The following is a 6,201-nucleotide window of genomic DNA, read 5'->3' as shown; positions in this document are numbered from 1 at the left end:
ATCCTCCTGTCCTGTGATGAGGTATTGAAGTATCAAGTTATTATACAAGTAAAGTCTGAATAGAATATGTGTAGAACTTCTATACTATTGTTGTGGCTCTTTTGCTTTTTAAGGATTTTGTTTTTAAATTATGTGCATGTCTGTTTGTCTGTAGGAACAATGTCGACGTGTGAGTAAAAGTACTCAAAAAGTCCAGAAGAGCGAGTCAGATCATCTGGGTCTGGAGTTACAGGCAGACTTGGTTGCTGGGATGTGAACTCGGGTTCTCTGGCAGAGCAGTGCATTTAACAGCTGAGCTCTCCCTTCCCTGCTTCTTTTGCTATTTGCATCAGTCAGGAGAGCTGGTCTTGCCCCTTCTTTGCTGCTGCACTTGGGAAATCGGGCCTTGTACCTTGCCTGGGCAGTACAGTAGAGTTTGCCTTGATGGCAAAAGTTGCTGAACCAGCTCTGAGGGCATGAGAGCAGCAGAGCTGACCCTCCCCCATGGCAGCTGCAGCACTGGGTGAACTAGCTGGGGCAGTGATGGAGAGCTTACCTGGTGGTGCAGGCACAGAAGAGCTGGTGGGCTGACTAACTTAGCTACCTCCCAGGCCCAGAAACAGGGCTTTGAGTTGTCTTACCTTAACATCCACAGCATGTGTGATCTGCTGGAGTGTGTGAAAGGGTTGATCCTGCAGATCCAAAGCTGCAGGATCTCCATGACACAGTAAAAAACAGGATCTCAGAGAAGAGTCCCAGTGAGGATCTAGTATAGATAGCTTAGAAGCCAGAGACCTTGAAACAGACTAACATCTGTTTGGCTAACAATTTGCAAGGAAAGATGTATGGACATAAGGGTATGTTGTGAGACATACTGCGACACTCTATAGCTTCCACGATGAGATTATTTATTTATTTATTTATTTAATGTTTCTTTTTATTAGATATTTTCTTCATTTACATTTCAAATGCTATCCCAAAAGACCCTCCCCCCCCACTCCCCTACCCACCCACTCCCACTTCTTGGCCCTGGTGTTCCCCTATACTGAGGCATATAAAGTTTGCAAGACCAAGGGGCCTCTCTTCCCAATGATGGCCGACTAGGCCATCTTCTGATACATATGCAGCTAGAGACACGAGCTCCAGGGGTACTGGTTAGTTCATATTGTTGTTCCATCAATAGGGTTGCAGACCCCTTTATCTCCTTGGGTACTTTCTCTAGCTCCTCCATTGGGGGCCCTGTGTTCCATCCAATAACTGACTGTGAGCATCCACTTCTGTGTTTGCCAGGCCCCAGCATAGCCTCACAGGAGAACCTGGATGAAATTGTCTAAACTCTTAAAGTCAGTAAGCTGATACTTCAGATGACTCACATTGGTCCAAGTAAAGGATGAAGCTAGCCTGATTCCAAAAGAGCATCAATAGAGAACCAGCTTGGCCCAAAGCAAAGGAAGCAATAGAGGCTATCCACCTTTGCATCGACATCATCAGTGGTTTTCCAGCAACACCTCAAGCACTGCATTAAAAGACAACTAACGCTGGGTATGATGGCACACATCTTAATCCCAACACTTGGGAGAAAGAGGTAGGCTGATTTCTCTGAGTTCAAGGCAAGCCTTGTCTACATAATAAGTTCCAGGTCATCTAGAGTTCACAGAGAGACTTGTATGGGGGAAAAAATAAAAAGAACCTAAGAAAACTAAAATATGTCACTACAACCACTGTATCACATAAGAGAGCCTTCTCTGTGTCACAATGTATGATGGGTAAGGACAACTCTGGATAAAAATCTCCCTTGAAGAGAGATTATCTCCCAGGAGAAATAGAGATATCCTCCACACCTCCACATTTTAAGGATTTATTTATCTGTATATTTGTTTGCTCTCTCTCTCTCTCTCTCTCTCTCTCTCTCTCTCTCTCTCTCTCTCTCTGTGTGTGTGTGTGTGTGTGTGTGTGTGTGTACAATTTAAATCCATTTATCCTAGTTTATTTTCTTCAGTTATTATAAAACAATGACCAAATGCAGCTTATGGAGGGAATGGGTTAATTTCTACTTATAGTTTATAGTCCACCATCAAGGGAAGCCAACACAGGAAACAGGAAGCAAAAACTAGAGGAAGTGGCAGAAGACTGTTTACTGGCTTGTTCAACCTGCTTTCTTACTTCACCCAAGGCCATCTGTCAAGAAGTGAAATCATTGCCAGGCAGTGGTGGCACATGCCTTTAATCCCAGCACTTGAGAGGCAGAGGCAGGCAGATTTCTGAGTTCAAGGCCAGTCTGGTCTACAGAGTGAGTTCCAGGACAGCCAGGGATACACAGAGAAACCCTGTCTCAAAAAACTCAAAAACAAAAACAAACAAACAAACAAACAAACAAAAGTGCACTCATAGTGATCCAAGCATTCCCACAATGATTAATCAAAAATATGTTCCATGGACTTGCCTACAGGAAAATTCAATGGAAGCAAACATTCAATTAAGATTTCTTCTTCCCAAATGACTCTAGTTTGTGTCAGAATGACTAAATAAATAAATAAATAAATAAATCCTAGCCAGCACATTAATCATCTCTTTATGGACACTCATGTTGTTTTCCAACCTTGACTATTGTGAATAGTGCAGAAATCCCTTCAACATACCAGCTTCAATTCCTTTGGTGAGAACAATGGATCAGGTAGTAATTCTAAGGGTTTTGAGGACTCTTCACACTGGTTTCCAAAAAGGATTGAACCTATATATAAGTTAACAAAAGTAGTGCATGGCTTTCCTTTTCTCCAGATCCTTCCCTTTGTTTATGAACAGGTGTACACATGCATGTGGAGGTCAAAGGTCAACTGAAGCCCACTGATATGGCTGGCTAGCTGGCAGGCCCCACAGATCTTCTCAGGTCACTATTTCCCAGGTGCTGGGATTACACAACTGCATCTGTGAGCCATTACACCTGGCTTCTTCTGCAGGGTCTGAGGATTGAACTTGGGGCCTCATGCTTTCTGACTGAGCTATCACTTCAATCCAAATCTCTTCTTTTAGTCAGAGATCAACCTAAAATGTGTGAAGTAGATTAAAAAAATATATATGGAATGCTTCATGAATTTGAGCGTCATCCTTGCGCAGGGGCCATGCTAATCTTCTCTGTGTCGTTCCAATTTTAGTATATGTGCTGCTGAAGCGAGCACGTAAGGTAGTATTTTTTATTATGACTTTAGTTGCCTTTCTCTGGTCAGTAGAAATGTTGGGGTTTTTTTCCTTGTTTTTTTTTGTGGGGGAGAAAGGAGTTTGGCGTGGGGCGGGGGGGGGGGGTCGGGACAGGGTTTCTCTGTGTCTCTGTGTAGCCATGGCTGTCCTGGAACTCACTCTATAGACCAGGCTGGCAGCTAACTCACAGAGATCTGCCTGCCTCGTTTCCCAAGTGCTTAGATTAAAGGTGTGCGCCACCATCACCCCTCTGCTGATGACATTTTTTAATATATCTTCCTCTTAGCTACATACAATTGATGGCTTCTAGAGGAAGAAAATTAGTTATGTTTAAAGGGGTATCCCTGACAGTTTACCATTCTTCAGTACATGATGGCCCCACTCACAGGATTACATGAACAGCATAAATTAGAGTCTAGGGGATATTTTAAATTAAAAAAAAAAAGGTACACTAAGTTGGGAGTAGATCTGAGAGCAATTAGGAGGAGGAGTTTGAGGTGAATATGATCAAAATACATGGATTAAATTCTCAAAGAAATAATATATATCATTCATATATTATACATATATCATTTATATAATAAATTCTCAAAGAAATGAAGTGTCTATGTGTGTGTGTGTCTGTGTGTGTGTGTGTGTGTGTGTCTGTGTGTGTGTCCGTGTGTGTGTGTCCGTGTGTGTGTGTCTGTGTGTGTGTCTGTGTGTCTGTGTATGTGTCTGTGTGTGTGTGTGTGTGTCTGTGTGTGTGTGTCTGTGTGTGTGTGTTTGTGTGTCTGTGTGTCTGTGTGTGTGTGTGTGTGTGTGTGTGTGTGTGTGTGTGTGTGTGTGCTCTTTATCTCTAGCTGGCATTCCCTCAATAAATCTCTTGTACTTGACTCCTCATTCATCTCAGCATGTCCTTCACGGGAAGAGGGCTGCCATGATGCACAGGGTGCTATGAGAAGACAATGGAATCAGAAAGATAAACATCCTTTGAAAAGCAGAGAGTGGGAAATCTACACTAAGTTTTATCTTTTTAAACTACAAGTGCAGATTTTAAGCCATTCCTTAAAATAATAACCTTATGAAATTCAGCACTTCACTACCCAGTTCTTTTGATTAAGTCTGGCAATATTAACATAGACTGCAGTTTAAAGAAACATTATATTTAACAGCCTTCAATGTAAGAAGATATGTACATTTGCATAAGGTTGAAAGCTATCATCATCAGAAAGACAATTCAGTTGAGTTTGGGTTATATGAAATATTTATCCAAGGTGAAAAGCTTGTCTGTGTTCAATCATCTCTCTGGGGCATCATGTTCTCCCAGGATTGCAATCTTTATGAAAAAATCTATCTGCAAAGTATGAGTCCTCTCTAGCCTATCTCTTTCTTGAACCCCTAAACCTCATCTAATTTCCATTCAACCTCTTCCATCCTTACTATGGAAGGCTATCCCTAACGGCAAAAGCTAACCTTCATCCCTCTGGCTTGTAGCTTAATGAACACCTTAAAGGTAAAGAAAAGTAGTCTTAAGATGTTTGATCTGACAATGGGCAGTGACTTGTTCACCCACCCCTCCCCCTTGCAACACACACACACACACACACACACACACACACACACACACGCACACACACACACACACCACCCCTTAGCTGTGTTTTATCATCACTCACAATGCACATTTTGTTTGTTTTGCTTTGCTTTGTTTTGCTTTCAGAAACAGAATCTCGTTTTGTAACTAATACTGGCATCAGACTCCCAGCAATCCTCCTGCCTCAACCTCTATCTAGTGTTAGAATTACAGGTCTGTGCCAACATGAGTGGATGACACACATTTTGTTTTGGACATCAGGATAATTCTGAGATTGCAACTCACCTGACAACCACTGTGGAATAGGCAATGATTTCATCTTGTTGTTTTGACTTTGAATATATAGACAGACCAGGGAACAGCTTCCAAACTACCAGAATAGGTTGACACCTATTCTAGGAATAAAATCCAAGCTGCCTTAGTCTTTGTGCAGAGCATAGGTGAGGGCATTTAGCATCACCCAAGGGAGACTGGAAAGCAAGCTAATTCCACATGCTTACAAGCCAGGCTCCATAAGCCAACCCCAGTGTTTTCCCGTTCTGTGAGTGATTTTCACAGCTGCTTCTTCTTCAATGCTCACACATCATGCAGTGTGAAGATGTACAGTTTCATTACTGCTAAATCAAAAATAAAAAGCCTTTCAGGAGAATTTATGTCTAAGTGGAATAAATCGAGCAGAACCGCTTTATTATCTGGCTCTCTGAGCTTTCAAGTCTCTATTTTCCCTTCGTAGATCACTTTTCTCCCTCTTCTTTGCCTGGTTAATGCTTACCCGTCCTCTGGGTTTTAGCTTAATCATCACTGCTGAGACGTGTTTTTTAACCTTCACACTCTAAACACCATGTGAATCACCCCAGCTTTGTGCTCACACAGTGCCCTGTACCCAACTCTCGTAACAATTTAACTTTTACTGTAACTGCTTGTCTAATTTTCTGTCTCCCACACATGCTGTAAACTTCTTGAAAACAATAAACTTGGCAGGCACGGTTGACACTCAATGAATACCCACCCTTTATGAAATGTTAAGTGAGCATCTCCCGTGCACAGCACCTGAATAACCTCATGTTACTTTGAATGGCAAAACTGTAAGAACGTTTTCTCACAGATGAGTAAACTGGGACACAAGACAGGAGGAGCTAGTTAGTCATAGAACCAAGCCTGACATTCCTTGGGGTCTCCAGGTAACAGTAATGTTATCTGATATACATTCAGGATTTACTAACCAGAGGCCCTGGACAGTCTCGTTAGGATACCCATTTTGTAAAGAGGTGGTGCAGCTGAGATGCAAAGCCAGGACACTGCAGAGTTTACACCATCCATCTCATTGTGACAGACACTAGTATACGGTGTCCAAATATTTAGTGACACTATTTGTTATTAGTGGATCAGTTCTTGAGTTGTATTTGCAAGCTGATCCAAAACAAACAGCTCAGTTTGTTGGATATTAACGT

General features: G+C 42.1%; 1 non-coding gene across 1 annotated transcript; it reads right to left on the bottom strand.

Annotated features, from left to right (window-relative positions):
* Nucleotides 1-3,048: 3,048 nt before the first annotated feature.
* On the bottom strand, nt 3,049-3,155 carry Gm22997. Its single transcript, XR_003954264.1, has one exon. It is a non-coding gene; the product is annotated as a U6 spliceosomal RNA (small nuclear RNA).
* Nucleotides 3,156-6,201: the final 3,046 nt, after the last annotated feature.

This window comes from Mus musculus, chromosome 2, assembly GCF_000001635.26.
Source record: "Mus musculus strain C57BL/6J chromosome 2, GRCm38.p6 C57BL/6J".
Lineage (NCBI taxonomy): Eukaryota > Metazoa > Chordata > Mammalia > Rodentia > Muridae > Mus > Mus musculus.
This window is presented reverse-complemented; position numbering and strand designations above follow the sequence as displayed.